The following is a 17,240-nucleotide window of genomic DNA, read 5'->3' on the forward strand; positions in this document are numbered from 1 at the left end:
TGGATTCTTGCTAGGCTATCGAACTCAGTAAAGTAAAGTTGAATTTCTTGTGACACAACAAATTTCAGTGTTTACCTATTTGTAATCTGTTTATGTAACTTGAAAGAAAACTACATGCATGTTAATTTTGACCAGTTGGACTTGAAACAAAGAACAGTCACTGATGGGAACATGTCATTATATATAACACTATTTAAAGTTGGATTTACTAGAACTTGTTAGTTATCAACAATTTTGGGGGTGTTTGGGTATGCTAATTCATCCAGTGTTTTTGCTAAAAGTTGACAACCCCTGTAACAAAATGGGAGGAAAGGGGTAAAAAGTTGCATAGTATCCCATACAAATTTACAATCTACCATAATTTTGTGAGTAGCCCAGGTGGTAAAATTACTAGGGAACCTGAGTAGATCTTTCTTGCTTTTACTGCCTTTGTCAAAAACATGCGTATTTGTCTGCATAAAAAGAAAATCCCTGGGTGCAATTCCCAGCCCCCAATTTTTTTTTTAAAACTCACACAATTTCTCTTCTTTTGCCAACCAAATACATTACAGGAATGCAAAGGACAGTATGTGACACAGAAATGATAGTATACAACATGTAGCACACGTGTATGTTGATTTATTAGACATTGTGGTGACCTTTACTCTGTATTAAAATAACTCTAAGTAAGTATACGGACAAGATTTCATGGCAACATGGTACAAATTCAGCCACACCCTCTAATCTGACACATTCTTTGGCCCTACACCATCTGAATATATAATATATACAAGTTAACCAGCATGCCAGTTATGTAAAAGTCTGAGGGCATACTAAGTTTCAAATTCATAGTTTTACAGATACTTCAAATTCTTCTCACTTGAAGTGGCTTCAATTACTTTTTAGAGGCTTTCAAATTTTGTGAGCACTGTTTTTATTTACTGATCTCCAAAGTTACAATGTACAAAAAGTAAAAAAAAAAAACGATCACATAACAGACACAGAAATGTATCATGAGGAGGAACTTAACTTTTCAAGTGCGTGCTGAATATAATTATTCTGAATATATATACTTACATACTTCTTTTGATATATGTATGTTTGTTTGTATCTCTACCTTAGTTGCCTGGTTTGTATTTTGTCCGTAATAATTACCACTTTATGAATTTAGCTTACCACTATTTGTAATTCTTGGTTATAATTTTGTTCTTTTTCATTTATTTTCCCTTACAAAAAATATTTCTGCTGCAAATTTGCTGCAAACTAAACGGTTTGCAAGAAGCCCAAAACACAGCTTGCAGAAGTCTATGTACCTCTCACAAACTGCAAAATGAAGTATATGTCTTTACAGCAAACCAAACATTTGCTGCAACACAGTCTGAATGCCAACTGTGGTCTAACCACAGAGTGGAGTGAGTGAAGGTATAAATCGTAATGATACTGTACAGGAACTAAACTACTACAACAAGCAACTTGCTGCAAGACTTACATGTAAGCAGATCCCATAATGCATCTGAATGTTGACCATGTACCCTGGTGTATATATGCCTATACCTTTATAATATCCCCAGGGGATTGATTATGTGTACTAAATAAACAAATTATTTATCCGTTTCCAAAATTTGTTGTCATGACAACATCTGGTTTTTCACTCTATACTGAGAGATTTACAACCCATAACACCAAAGTAAAGTTTTCTGTATAATACCACAATCGTTTATACCATCCACATCAAGTGTAAAAGTATACTGTTTCATTTGCTAATTGATCACATTAGAAAGGCCACATGCTAGGCTTGTAAATAAACCAAATGAAAAAGTATACCTTTACACTTGATATGAATGCTATTAAAGAGTGTAGCACAGAGAAAGTGCTTTACTTCAGTGTTACTCTTTGTAATATGAATGCTATAAATGAGTGTAGCCCATAGAGAAAGTGCTTTACTTCAGTGTTACTGGTTGTAAATCACAGTGTATAAGTTGGAATATGTCCATTTCACGACACTTACAATATTGTGAGATATTGACAACATGTTTATAAAACTTGATCTGTTGAAAATACATTTCAGGACATAGAAATTTAAGAGAAACAAAAGGCAAAACACCAAAACGTTATCATTTTTCATGTATATTCTGTTTGACTTTTAACATACATTATGAAGTTCAATGAAACCAAGTATACAATCAGAGTTCAACTTTGCTGTAATCACAACCATCAATACACAAAAATAACAAATGATCAAACATGCATATATAAAGAAATCTGTGGGGTTTTTTGACCTAGCACAGTGAAATAGGTGAGTAATATTTCATGTAAGAAAACCTCACGTCATTCTAGTATAGCCCAAAGGAATCAGGGAAAACCATCATAAAGTTTATTTGCTATCGTAGTGTAGAGAAGAATTCAGGGACCATATCTAGACTGTCATGTGACCAAAGTTTTGGGTGATTCAAGCTACTTAAAGGTTTTTAAACAAATTGGTCCCTATAGGGTTAACTATCTTGTGACAGCAAGACTGAAGATTACTAGACACAAGCTATATGTGGTAAAGGTAAACAATTTCTATTATACCATGCATGAACCAAGGTAAACAAAAAATATGGAATATATACTGTGGTCACCCTACGTCACAACGTGCGTCTATGTCACTGGTTCTGCTGTGTTTGACATATTTCAAAATTGCTAAATGTTACTTTCCCCTGATTTTTCTTTGATATGTCATTTATAGCCCATAGGAATCAGGTGTTGGTATAATTATGTTATTCTCCAATATTTTCCTTCATTCAGCAGGAAAATACTCTTGATCTAAGGGTTGTCACAATGTGACAAAGACCCCTTAGGTCACTCATATTTTCCATGGCTGAACAAAGAAAAATATTGGAGAGTAATCATCTAAATGCCATATTTTGCTAGCCCAAACTTTTTTATTTTAAATCAAGGATTACAGTCTCTCCTAGTTCTGTCACTTCTTTAGCTCTATGTAAGTTGTAACTTTTACACATTTTATACCTTGTATTATATCACCTATGCACTGTAGCATACACAAGTGGTATTTTCAGTGCAGTGCAAGACCAAAAACATTAGTGCATACCTGCATGCAAATGATATGCAAATGATATGCAAATGAGGATGCAATCTTTCACTACACATGAAATCCCATGATCTAAAGATTTATGATTTTTATAGCTACTTGTCAAAATAACAATATTTAATTTTCATGCGATGAACTCTTTTACATGATATTTTCAAAATATTTCAAATTCATTTTGAATACTTTCCCCAATATTTCTACCTTACAGGACTTTTGGGTTTACAATCAAATTTAAAGCATGCAACTATTTATTATTTATTTATGGCCTTTATTTCCCCACAGATGCAACATCAGTGAAAACTATAGCTCCTCTTCCAAAGTAATTTTTCTTCCTGGAAAATATTGTATGAACCCAACAATTTGTCATAAATAATTTGTTTTGTAAATCTATATACATCTAAAACGTGCAAAATATTCTTATTCTCAACTTTGCCATTTTGACACGAACTGCCTCATTTCAGTACCATGAAATATAAGGTGAAATGTTGCCATGACAACTATATTCCTTTCTAACACGGAGATTACCACCACCACCTTCAGATCAAATCTCACTAAAACCCGTGATAGTAAGAAGTCTTTTGTTTGTTGCTTTTTTGAACAAGCCATCTAACTTGATTAAATATTGTGCCTGAAAATGTAATTCACTGTTTTCTCAAAACTGTTTTCACAAGACTGCTCACATGTGAGTAACATCTTTAGTACTTATATGTAGGGGACCACGAAGGACATTCTTAGATCTGCAGGCACTTTTTCATATCATTTTTGTGTAAAAATGAAATTGTCTATGGTTTTCATTCTTTCAAGACAAAACTCAGAAATCACAGGAAGGTTTGGAGCCCTAGATAGTACACTATCATTTTACAAAAAAAATTCTTGCCTCAAATAAAATCACTGACTTTTTTTTTTTAATTTCAGACAGGATTAAATCTTACAAATAATCCTATTGACATACATTTTTTTTCTTTTCGTTTTTTTTTTTAGTACCATTTATATATTTGGTTATATAAATGTACTGTTTTATTTTGCATGCTATTTTTCTGTTGAAAGAATTTCACCATCTCACAGCTGACACTTAAAAAGTCATGACACTTCACAGAATATTCCTGGATTTTAATACTTCTCATTACACAGCAAATATCTCATAAAATTACTGATAACGACAAAAAAGTACAATAATAATGAATAAACAGGTCACTTGGCATGAGATAACTATATTATTTATACACATATATTAATCTTTAATAATTATAATAATTGTCGTACAGACACTAACAGAATTAAAATGAGAGCTTGTGAGTCCATGTGCTATTGATCTACCAGTGGGAGGATGACATATTGATGTAAGAGCCACCAATGCTAAGAACTGCATAACCTTTGACCTTCAGTACTTTCCACCACATGTACAATCACTATGACAAAGTTGACTGGTCATTTTTATCAATGAACAAGAATTGGTCATTTATTGTGAAGTTAATGTGATATGGAAATACAGTGTCTGTTGGTAACTTGAATTCTGAGCACTCTTTTGATTGCAAAATATGCTTAAAGTTTGACTCGCAAAAGTGTTAAAAACACATTTCACTTTGTATTAAACATAACATATGTTCAAAGGACAAATTGTTAAACTGTCACTTGACTTTTCAACAAAGTAGTCATTTCTCAATGGTTCCTACTGCATAGGATTTTATACTTCATAATTGTCATAAAAAAAACTCATATCTGTAGAATATACATACACACAGAAATACACTAAATATTTCCAATTTTGATGTTGATATATAAAAGTCAAGAAAGAGATCTCAAAGAAGTCAAAAATTATAAACACTTTTAGAAGAGAAACTGATAAACTTAATCTACGTCATCTACTAATGACAATAACAGCATTTTTTTCTATAAAGTATAATTTGTCTGTAAAATCACAGACATTTCTTCCCTGTCTGTGGTAAAATCTGTCTCCCAGATTATTACTTGAGAATCTTGTACAAAGTACCACATTGCAATAAATCAATACATATTTATAAGTTGTTGTCTCTACAACACAAAAAAGAATCTTTCACAGAAAAATATTTTTCACTTATTTTGGAGTTTTGAAGCCCTGTGAAGCGACCTTTGACCTTTTGTCATTCCAACATACTAAATGTGTGATGTCACAATATTCTGAATCATACACTTCCTTCGATAAACAAGACACGGTGACCCTTGAACCCAATATGGTCTTCCTCTTTCTTGCTTTTGATTCTCTGATTTGATCCATGACAAAGTGAACAGAAAAACACTTCTACATTTCCTTGTGGGAAAACATTTCCAGTTTTTTTTATAAGTAAATACCAGACACACTAAATGGTAATGATTAACAGACATACAATAACCATCACCGAAATTTGATGTCCATGATGTAAATTCATAAATTTAGTGAAGATGAAAGTAACTTGTTTTCATAAATTTCTATCTACACTGATATCTCTATTCTGGTGACTTCCGTGTTATTGCTATTACAGTGTAAAAAGAAATATTTTTGAGTTTTTTAAAACCAGAAGTTACAGATTAACAAGTCTGGATACCAACATGGTTTCTAACTAAACCATGTGAGTGGAGGTGTAAATTGTAACAATACCATATAGGAACTACATTTGTAGACTAGATATTAACAGACACATAATAAGGACCTGAAATTTGGCACAAAAATATCAAAACGAATTATATTAATATTGTTTCAAATTTGACAAATTTCACTCTAAATTGATGCTTCTAGTCTCCTGATTTCCACAATTCTATGTTTATAAAATATATTTTCAGTTTTTTTTAGTACAAACACAATTTTCAAAAGAAAAAGAAAACCACAAGTTAACAATTAATACACAATAAAGATCCAAGCATTGTTGAAATTTAGCATACATACTTCAAAAATATCAACATGAATTATTTTCATATTTTAATTAAATTTTATATTTCAATCAACATTGATATCTTCTCTTACTCAGATGACAAGAACCTTTATAAGAAAGATTTTTTTGACATCTTAAACCACAGAGTAGAGAACAAATATGCAAATCAATTATTATATTACAAATATTGCAACAATTTCAAAATGTGCGATGTCTTGTGTTTATAGTTTAAATTAAATCGACTACATTTTTATCTATGCTTATTGTTGTCTTAATTTTCTGACAAAAATGACCTTGTTTCCTCTTAGAGAACAGATAACAGAGAACATAGGACAACAATAATTGAGGTGATGGAGGGTACATTATATATAGGCATTACAGTGTTTACACCATAGAAGAACTCTCGACACACACGTACACACACACACACACACACACACACACACACACATGCACACACACACATCACACACGCACGCACGCAGACACACACACGCAGACACACACACATACAAATACACACACATACACACACACGCACAAACACACGCAGACACACACACACACACAGAAACCACAAATGATTCATATAAGACTTGTAATCCTTGCACTGACTAAACATAAAACCAGCAGTCTAATATGCTATTATACACTACTTTATTTTCAATGGGACTTCATAATGATTAAAAATCAGTGGTTATAATTGTATAACAGAACCCTGTGAAGATACAGGAAATATAAACCATACATGATGATATACCTGCGTTCTCAGGGTTCAAAATTAACTATAAGTCCACAGACTACCAATTCTTGTCATGGGACTACCATAATTTGCAGCTGGTAGCCCACTCAGGCTACAATACGCCATTGATTATGCAATGATTCAAAGGATGGATCATTTACAGACATGAAAGTATTTTAATAACACACACATTTCCAATAGAGGAACTCTGTTTTCAAATTTCAGTTCAGGAATATGGGACTACTGGTCACCATCTTTGGGCTACCAATTTCTGAACTTGATAGCCCTCTGAGACAACCATAGGAAAAAAAGTTAATTTCAAGCCCTGGAACTTCTCAATTCACATAATACTAGCATTATCATACTCTGCAATGGTTTTACTACAGCTAAAACAGAGATCACCAGACGACTGTACATATCATACATTTACAGCTAAAACTGGAAGTGTTTGCCAGAAGACTGTACATAACATATCATACATTTACAGCTAAAACAGGGAGTGTTCGCCAGAAGACTGTACATATAACATATACGCTGAATGATTAATGTCGATCACTTGGCAAGTTGAGGTTGAGGTCGTTTTATTGCTGAACCTACGACAAGATTGTGATTGAGAGAGTTTATTTACTTGGCCACAGAACTTGATTACAATAGAAGTATCGAAACAACATTAATAATTTCAAGAAGTTCATCCTACACTCCATTCCACTAAAGTTACTATTGACATGTAAATATATACATATACATACATAGTTTGAAATAAATAAACACATTTTGCTATGACTATTATCCCACGTCATAACATATTAAAGGTTAGTCTTTCATAGTACAATATTAATAGTTACTTCTTTCATTTGCCAAGTGTCAGAAAGCCTACGATTGATAAGGAATTTATCAATGGTTTGGGAAAACAAAAGTGATATTTATGGCTCGGAAAATTAAACTTTGAAAGTCTTCTTTCCCAGAAGAAAAGCTTCTAACCTGTATTTTTTAATTAGTTTAGGAGATGAACTATTTCAGTATGTGGTCCTCCCCTGCTAAGTAACCAATTGTGGATGTCAGTCCCTGATAATAACTTTGGGACACCCCTAACATCACATACTTTTCTACACATCTAAAAGTACTGCAGATGACAACTCAAGAAATTAATTCAAACTTCTTTCCACTGTGGTTCTCAAGGATATTCATACATGAAGTGAGAAATCACAAACTATGGTTTTTACGCTTGATATAGTTTTATTTCAAATTCATTTGACTTTCTTGCATTACATGTATATATTAAGTAAAGCATTAAGAATTGTGTTCAAAATGAACATTTTTATTTAAAAATTTCACAAATACTACTGTGTTCTAAAAGGACAAGCTGCAGACAAACAGACCACTTTAGAAATTAACCCCTTCAATACTGAAAACATTCCCGCCAAAATTGTTTGGACAAAATTCTTGTTTTATGTAAGTTTTTGGCATATATCAACTTCATTTTAGACTGGAATTAAAGAAATGTTACTTCCTAATAGAGTAATATTATTGTAATTATGAAAATATTCATATAAATTGGGTCCCCATATCACTTAAAACTCGTCTCTAGTCATGAAAGGGTTAAAGGAGCACAAGAACTGTTATGCCTTGAAATAAAATTGATTTTATAAAGGCCTGCTGGAGAACAAAGTAGAAGAAAAATACGCAAACATGTAATATAAAGTATGCAAGCATGTTGTTTTTTTAGAATCCTTATTGAAGCATTCAACACTAAAATTACAGAATTTGATGACTTAAAAGATGGCTTTGCAAATATTGTTAAAAATAGAATTGGAATTGTAAAATCAAATATTTTCATAGTACATAATTTTATTAAAATAAGCCTTAAAAAATATTGCTATTTTCTTTATTTTTCATATTATTTGACACTGCCATTACAGAATTTGATCATAGCTGTAAAAATATCACTTTTGAGATTATAATTGAAACGGTAAAATGAAACACTTTCAAATATGAATAGTACATTTGTCGACTTTGAACACAATTTCTCGCGAATAAAACGAGAATTGCTTTGAAAAGATAATTGAAACAGCAAGATCAAATCTTTTCACACCGTTACTTCTGAAATTTCATCACAAATGAATTTCTTACAAACTGACTTTCAATATATTGCTTTTAATAGACAAATTAAAAACCACACATGACTGAAGGTGTTCAACAGACACTTTCACAGGCAGGTTTAGGGTGACCGACACAGACTAATTTTACTGTAGGCCACACCCTTACACAGACTACACATATTACATCCAACATCAATCTCTTTTTGATCATTTAATGTCCTTTTTTTTTTATGTCCATCATTTTTTTATGTCCATCAATTCTAAATTATTGTTTCCTCTCAGGATATTACTTGGAATCCAATATCATTGTCCGTTCTTAAAATGTTAAAAATCCAATTTTATGTAGCGGGGTGGGTTTTGTGTCACATTTCTTCTGTTGAACACTAGAGTCGATGACGTTGTGTTGACAGAATATTTCCTTGAACTGTTTCACGTATTCATTATTTTCTTACCTCTTGATAAAACCAAGCAGAAGTGAAATTTTCTGTTAATAATGTTCTTCACTATATTCCTTTCTCTGTCCAATTCAAAATAGCAAACACTTATTTTTGTTCATGTCTTTCCAAGTAACCTTTCATAGTATTAAGAATGCTACTTAATATTTGACTAACTAAAATTTCTTTTATCAAAAAAGCTGTCACTGCACTCCTCTCTAAACAAACCATACCATCGTTACTTTTTGTTCCAAGTCAATTTTTCATAATACAACTTGATATTTAAAATGATTTTGCCTTCACACGATTTGATATTTGAATGACTTCATTCTGTGTAAAATCAAGCACCCTGAGACTTCACTCTCCACTCATTAATATTACATTCACATTATCTTGCATACAGGGCCGTCGACTTCCTGTTTTCTGAAGGAAGGCAGTATTATACCAGTAATTTTCCTTAAGTGTTGGAATATCTCACCTGATTAGCATTTCCTCAAATGTTAATAAAACATCAACCTCTTTACAAAGTTATTAAATTAACATTAAAATGTTTAAAAAACACGACTTCTGCTTGGGTGTATAACAGATGATAATTATGTAACAGAATACCACCATGGGAATCAAGAAGTCAGTTTTGACATTGGACACTTTCTTATCACACAGACAATATCTGTGATCATGATCTACATATATCAAGTATGTTTTCAAAAGATTTTATCTTTTAATAAGGAAACAGTGTTTTTTTGTTCCAAATGATCTCAATTTGGCAATGGTGGATTTTATCACCACGCAACCAATACATACGTTGTAGAGTATTGATCAAATAATGATTATAAAAAAAATTCTTCAGAAAAAAAAGGTGTTCTGCCCGTCCTATGTTTGAACTTATATTCAACTCACATTTGAAATATAACAGTTCAACACTGAAGTGGTGGAATATCTATGATATATATAATTCAAATAATTTCAAGGACTTTAAATGTAAGTAAATCAACTACCTGCTTTCAAATCTGAAAATCATTTCTAATGGTGGATCACCTGATTTGAAAGCCAGAGACAAGTCTTTTTTAACTACTTCAAATCTTGTTTAATTTCAAAGCATAGTAAAAACTATGGTCACAATTTCTCGTCTATAAAAGTAAGACTATTTATGTAAGAAATACAAAATCTCCATTACAGTTTTGGGGAAAGATTTTGTTGTAGGGATTAATGACAAATAATAATATTATGGGAAGTGAGGCTTTACCTTTTTCAAAAAGGAAAGAAAATATTATTTTGACCCAATTTTCCAAGCATAACAACGATAAAATTTGTAACAGTTTAAATATTTTAAAAGGAGAATTTCATCCCTATGTAAGAATATATCTCCATTACAGTTGAGGGGAATAGTTCAGTTCTAAAGGCAGGAAATGACGATCGTAATCATTGCCCCCCCCCCCTTTCCACACCCCCACTCTGAACATAATGAGAGTCAAACATGTCAACAAGGACAAACTATAAATATTATCAAATAATAAGGAACAGTTACACTAGGAAGATATTTGACATTGTATTTGAAATTACAAATCAAGGTTTTTTTTCTGAAATCTACTTTTCGCAATTTTTACAAATTTCAGACTACACTAACAATGACATTGAATGAAAAGATGAAAAGGAAATAAAATTATTCAAACTTGAATCTGATGTCAATAAATTCTACAATAATAATGTGTGACTCGTCATTGAAAATGGGAAAAAAATGAAAAATTCATGAAAAGATAATAAAAATCATAGTGATGAAGTAGACAAAAAAAAGAATATGAAGATGAAAATAACACTCAAGACTAGAAATTTACAATTTTATGGCTAGACTCTGATGCTATTTTTACCAGTCTCACAGCAGTTCAGTAAATTAAAACTGAAACCTATGTTCCATATATGTATATCATTATCATAATCAGTATATTTTGCAAGTATTATCATCAGTAATTTTTTAGAGGGTATTCACTCGTGTTGACATTGTAATTTAAACAAGAACAAAACTAAACAATCACACCTTTCATGTTTCTCATTTTCACTCTTTTTTGTGTAGTTTCAGTAAGCACCTTATTGAAAATCTCTTTTGTACAAGTTTGAGTATAGAGTAACCGCTATAACATGAAATATTTTGGTACAACAAACAAAGCTATTAATCCTTTCAATAACAACTACTTCCTGTCTTAACCAGACTACAAAAAATGTCTTTTTCTTTAACTTTTCACCATATTTCTACATAATTTTAGATTGAAAACCTGGACATAATACCTAGTACACTGTCTGCGTTAACATTTCCCCCCAAACAAGTACCCTGATTTTGTTCACAGCTGTTTAATTCGGTTAAACCAAAAAAGATTAAATGACAAGAAATTCAGAATATACCCTATCTACTCATACAATATTACTTGTTCTGCATGTTAATGAATTGACTTGTAGTTTTTTATGTCTCTCAGTGGGGGGTTTTTTTTTTGCATTTTTTTTTTTTTTTTTTTTTTTTTGCTAAGTTGTCGAAACCAAGTACCAGAAGGGAAATCCCAGTATTAGAATGAAGAAATGTAAGGAATCCCAGTAATTATACTCCTGGTATAGTTTACCGTCTTAGCAACTTACTTTTTCCAAACACAGTTACTATGTTTAACATGTCCATACATATTTACAGGTGAAAGTCCACTCAAATGTTGAAGACTAAATAATGAGAATTCTAGTTTTTGCAACTTAGTAAATTCTACAAAGTATCCTGTACATAATTCAACATTTTTAACTGGGAATTTGTCAGCAAAAAAAGAAAAGTATAATTTCCTGTACATTCAACATCAAATTTGGATGTAGTCTAGTCCCTACATGGTATCATTACAATTTACACCTCCACTTAGATAGAAACAACGTTGGCATCCAAACTACTTGAATGAGAACCTCCAGTAAAATGAAAGGAAACCAGATAGATTTTTACCTACTTACTGTCCTTACAAAGGGTGTAAAACAAATAAGCTCCTCCAAATATACAACTATTGTATTGAACTGTTAGTAAGTAGATTCCTATAATTGTATCATGTGGTAAAAAAAAGACAGGATTTATTAAAACATCCATCAGTGTAATAAAATTTGACACCAATCATACAGTGACACTTCTGTTCATCTCACTCTCATGGTCGTAAACCACAGCCTCTTTTACGGCACCATCCAAGACACACCTTTTCAATATTTCGCAGTGTCACGGAAGAATTAAATAACAGCTCTGGTTTGTGAGAATGCTCGTTCTTAATTTAAACCAAATTAGTATGTATACTAGCTGCCACACTAATTTATATACAGTTTCACACCTTAACACTGCTCAGTCATTTTTTTGCTGACAAACTAAAACTGTCTGTACATCCACAGACTTTGTAATAATTTACTATACATTTATAGTGACTTTGTGACACTGTTCACATACATTGTTCTTCTCAAACCACAAATAGTACATGCTATACTAGCACCATTGTCTAACTTTCCTCTCCGAAATACACTGACAACATTATTACACAATATCAACTATCATTAAAATGTATCAAGTTTACAAAATCAGATTCTGCTATTAAGATCCTGGGATGAGTGCAACTGACACCTACGATAGATAAACCACCCTTATATCTCCTACACCATGTAAACTGGCTGCAATTTTAGTAACTTTTAATTCTAAGTCCCCAACAAAGCCACTTTCACAAGCTATTCATTGTAGTACCCCTATCAGTACAGTGGTCTACAAACATATGGCACAGCAAACAAACCAAGTATTATGAATCATTTACACCATTTCCATTGCAACACCTCTCCACCCCCCTCCCTACTGGCTGCTAGCATTTTATATTTTTTTTAAAATTCTATCACACCATCTCACCAAAGATTATGTTTATCACAATTCTGTAAAAGAGTGACCTTGAGTGGCCAGACTGCTGTGCCAAACAGAAAACTAAAAGTATGTGTTCATACTAACTAAAACTTACATTTGTCAGGCGAGGACAGAATGATTATGTTGAACATCCAATTAAGTGATAAATATTGTTATCTTTGTTATAAGTAAGGGTTGTAGTAAGTACAATTCACCTCAGTAAACCCACAGTTTTTCATCCCTCTGTTAAACCATGGATCAAGTTCTCTTTACACAACATGGCTTTAGATGTAAAACTGTGTACATATTACTACATATCTAACTCCCTGTTACTATGGGGTCTGGAATCCCTGCATAAGTACAAGCAGGAAACTAAATTTTATCCTATTTCCTTCCTTCTATTTGTAGAAACAGTACTGTAACAAAGAGCAAACAATAACTGACATGTACTTCAAGAATGCTTACTGTGAACTATAAGGCTCAACTTTTAAATCTAGTACAGTAAGTTACAAAATACTACACTAGTTTTACACAATGTCTCAACATTTCCAGCTTTTTTTCTTCTTCAGAAATGTCACAGGAAAATAAATTCTTATTTATTCTTTTAATGTACTTGTTTTTATTTCAACGAGAATAGAATAAACTGGTAACAAAAAACCTGACATCGATTTAGACAAAAATGAAATCCTGGAAAATAAGATAACCAGCAGTACGATATTTTATTTTCAGTATGTTGAGCCACAGTTGTGTTTTTTTCATTAATTTTTAGTCAAGCAACATCAAATCATATTTTCGATGATTCAGTTGATAAAGTTTGTTCTGTATCGCCTGAAAAACCTCAACAAATTTCTAGATTTTTAATAAAACTTTTATCTTTTAAAGACGAACTAGGTAATTATTGAAATAATCAAAACTATATCAATTTCAACTTTGTTCAATGATTGTTGTAAGTGGACTTATAACGCCCTGTCCCATCTTGAATCCGTTCAAAACTGATTCAAACAGAATGGATTCCGTTAAATCAGATTTCTGTTCCAAGAAAACTGAGAAACTGAATCATTACTTGAGTCTGGATGGCAACATGGTTACTAACTAAACCACTAGACTGTAAGTGGAGGTGTAAATCGTAACGATACAGACTAGACTAGTATAAATCATAATGGTATCGTATAGGAACTAGACTACTTGTGCTTTTGCATCAGTTTCAAACTGATTCGATAGTTTAAACTGGCTTTAGTCCATATGGGGGGGGGGGGGGGGTGAGGAGACTATTCGACTTCAATCCAATTTCAATCCACTTCAAAATTTGATGAAGGGATACCGCTATTATTATTTTTACTCTCTTTTCTACAGTTTGTTTTTTATTTCTCTGATCACTTTGCATTTCTGTTTAAGTTTGTGATTGAGGGCAATACATATTGGGGGAAAAAACCTTCAAAAGCCAGGTAGGATTCTTTTTTTAATTTGCAGACATTGATGGATCACGAATAATAACAAACTATATTCATATTAAACTAATATCATATCCTTCATCAAGAATTTTCTAATTACATTTTTTTTTAATTCCACAAAAATTTGTTTTTCTCATAAAACAGCTTTTCAATATGTTTGAAGACAAATGTTTCTCTGACTACCAAGAATAAGTACCTACTACATTTTCAAAGCTTAACAGGAATACACATTGGGAAATTTCCTATATCATTGCATCAATTTCACAAGCTGACCCATTTTTCCCCTTTTTAGGGGCGTGTCTTTTTACTACATTGGTCAAAATCTACTCTATTTTGACAGTGTAAAACAATATCAGTAAAGCTCACAGAAGAAGTGACAAACTGCTGTTAATGATTACAAACTACAAAATTAGAAATGTCTAAAATTCCAGACAAAAAGGCCTTTGCCTGTACATATTATATAACATAAAATATAATCTCACCATATTACAATGCAATGGTTTCTCATGACTTTAACATCAAAGGGCTTTACTTGAATTTAATATCAATTTCGGGAAAAAAATTAAAAAGTTTAATTCTTATTGTTGATTCTTTTAATTTATATTTTTTTTCTTCCCTTTTTGCTGATTCACTCATGGCTGTAGTATAAACAGCTTGTTGTCCCTCACTTGGAAGCTGTCCACCCCCACAAAGAATCATCTGTATCCTTGCCAATATGCAAATTATACACGTATGCTGCAAAGGGCAAATATAGCACTGTGGAAAAAAGGCTGCTTTTATTCTTACAATACATCAACTTTTTACAGATGTGATTCAAAAATAATACGGAAGAACCGAAAAAATTTGAAACAGACAATTTTTCTACTAACTTCCACATGTAGCACTCTCTAAAAGTCGTTCACTTTCGATCAAAAGTGATTTAAACTATCACCAAGAAGTTCAAAGCAAATACATTAAAATGGGAAAAGTTGACAATACATCACACAGAAAGGTCATCTGGTAAGCTCTGAATTACAAAATTAAACTTGAAAGTTGGGCTTGACTTTGTTGAATGTTCAAGAAAAGTGACAGAAAATATAGTGAGCGACAAGCTCACTCGTTTTAAAGACTGCACAGCTCTCAATACAATACTTTATGCAGTTTCAGAAAACGCGTCCTCTTTCAGTTTTAGCGTCTGTCTGTCGCGCGAAAGAAAAGAAACATGGCGGAGCCAGCGACACCTTTTATTTCACTCGCACTTCAAACTTCCAAAATATTCTTTTAAACTGAATTCAAGCAAAAGGAAGTTAATAAAAGTATACCCCTATATACTGTTCTTTTCATTAAGTATGACCACGTCCTCACAATTTACTTTAAATCATGAAAATATAATGGCGCAAGAAGTTATACGTGTGCACCCCCGTTGAACTCTAGCCACACTTCACTCAAAACTAAAATCCCCAAATTTCCTGAAACCAAAAGTCCGTCATTTCGAAACAGGAAAAAGTTCTTAAATGACAGTAGCGACTATCAACTATTATAAACACGTTCTTTAGCTTTCTATGTATGTCTCGACCAGATGTGAACGTTAAAACTAATAAATATCATGTGTTTTGGAAGGTTTTTCGAACTCTATGAGGTTTCGAAAAGTACTGCTAGCTCAGAAAAACAGAGCTCAACGATGGACGCTGTAACTCACAATATCGTGAAAAAATCATTAAAATCCCATAAAACATTTGAAACTAAACCAGCGAAAGTGAAGAACAATTATTATTGCATCTCAAAACGTAACTGTGTTTGAGACTTGTGACGTTTTGATGTTAAAAATACGAATTGAAAACCAATTTCTCACCGTTTTTTCAGCAGATCACAAGCGCCATTACAGTCACGAGTCAGCGCAGCCCTATATTTGCATAAAATTTACATACATTAGCTGGTACCGCCATTTACCTTTCCACGCAAGCGCAGTCTTTGGCTGTTCCAAGTAATATTTCCGCGGTAATGCTCCCTCTGGAGAAATACTTATTTATCGATGGCATGAGGCCATTTTTGGGTAATGCAAACATTATAAACATAATCCCTAAACCTGATACATTGTTCGAGGATGATTTACTAAACAAATGTACTCCAAGGTCAAAAAAAGTTAAGAACAATTGTAAATTCTTTCATTTGGAAAGGAGGACTGGGAAAGCTCAAATAAATAGTATTACTTTTTATTGTAATATATGTTGATTTGTATTTATATCATCTACGAAATACAGACTATTAGGAATCTGTGAAAAAATGAAAAAAAAAATGAAAAGGACGATTTTTATCAAGGCTTTTTGTCGTTATACAAAAATGAAATGGAGGGCGCGATGAAGCACTCATCCTGTAACAGGAAGTACATTACGTAACCTAGCAACCACTGAACTTTAGAAAGAACTATTATTGTCGTAGATGGCGCTATACAAGTCCCTCTCATATTATCGTGTCATGCGATGCGAATCACGCGAATGTGTCCGACGCAGTGGTGTTTGGAATACGGTATGTTCATGTTGGGAAATCATGTGGAAAAAAGCTGTTTGGAATCACCGCTTTTCTAAATAGTCATTTTAATGACGATAATATCCTGTAAAATACAATTGTACAACCATGTGTGGACTCAAGCACCCATCTGTGATTTTAATGTTTACTTCCATGTTTTGGCCAATTTGA

At 32.4% G+C, this 17,240-nt stretch overlaps 1 protein-coding gene across 1 annotated transcript in view; it reads right to left on the bottom strand.

Moving 5' to 3' along the window:
• LOC144445176 (lethal(3)malignant brain tumor-like protein 3) overlaps positions 1 to 16,506 on the bottom strand; it is a 50,369-nt gene extending 33,863 nt beyond the window's left edge. The window contains exon 1 of the mRNA XM_078134718.1: positions 16,396 to 16,506. The gene's annotated coding sequence lies outside the window, so the exon portion shown is untranslated. The remainder of the gene's footprint in view (positions 1 to 16,395) is intronic.
• Positions 16,507 to 17,240: the final 734 nt, after the last annotated feature.

The sequence above is a fragment of the Glandiceps talaboti genome, chromosome 14 (assembly GCF_964340395.1).
Source record: "Glandiceps talaboti chromosome 14, keGlaTala1.1, whole genome shotgun sequence".
NCBI classification, from domain to species: domain Eukaryota; kingdom Metazoa; phylum Hemichordata; class Enteropneusta; family Spengelidae; genus Glandiceps; species Glandiceps talaboti.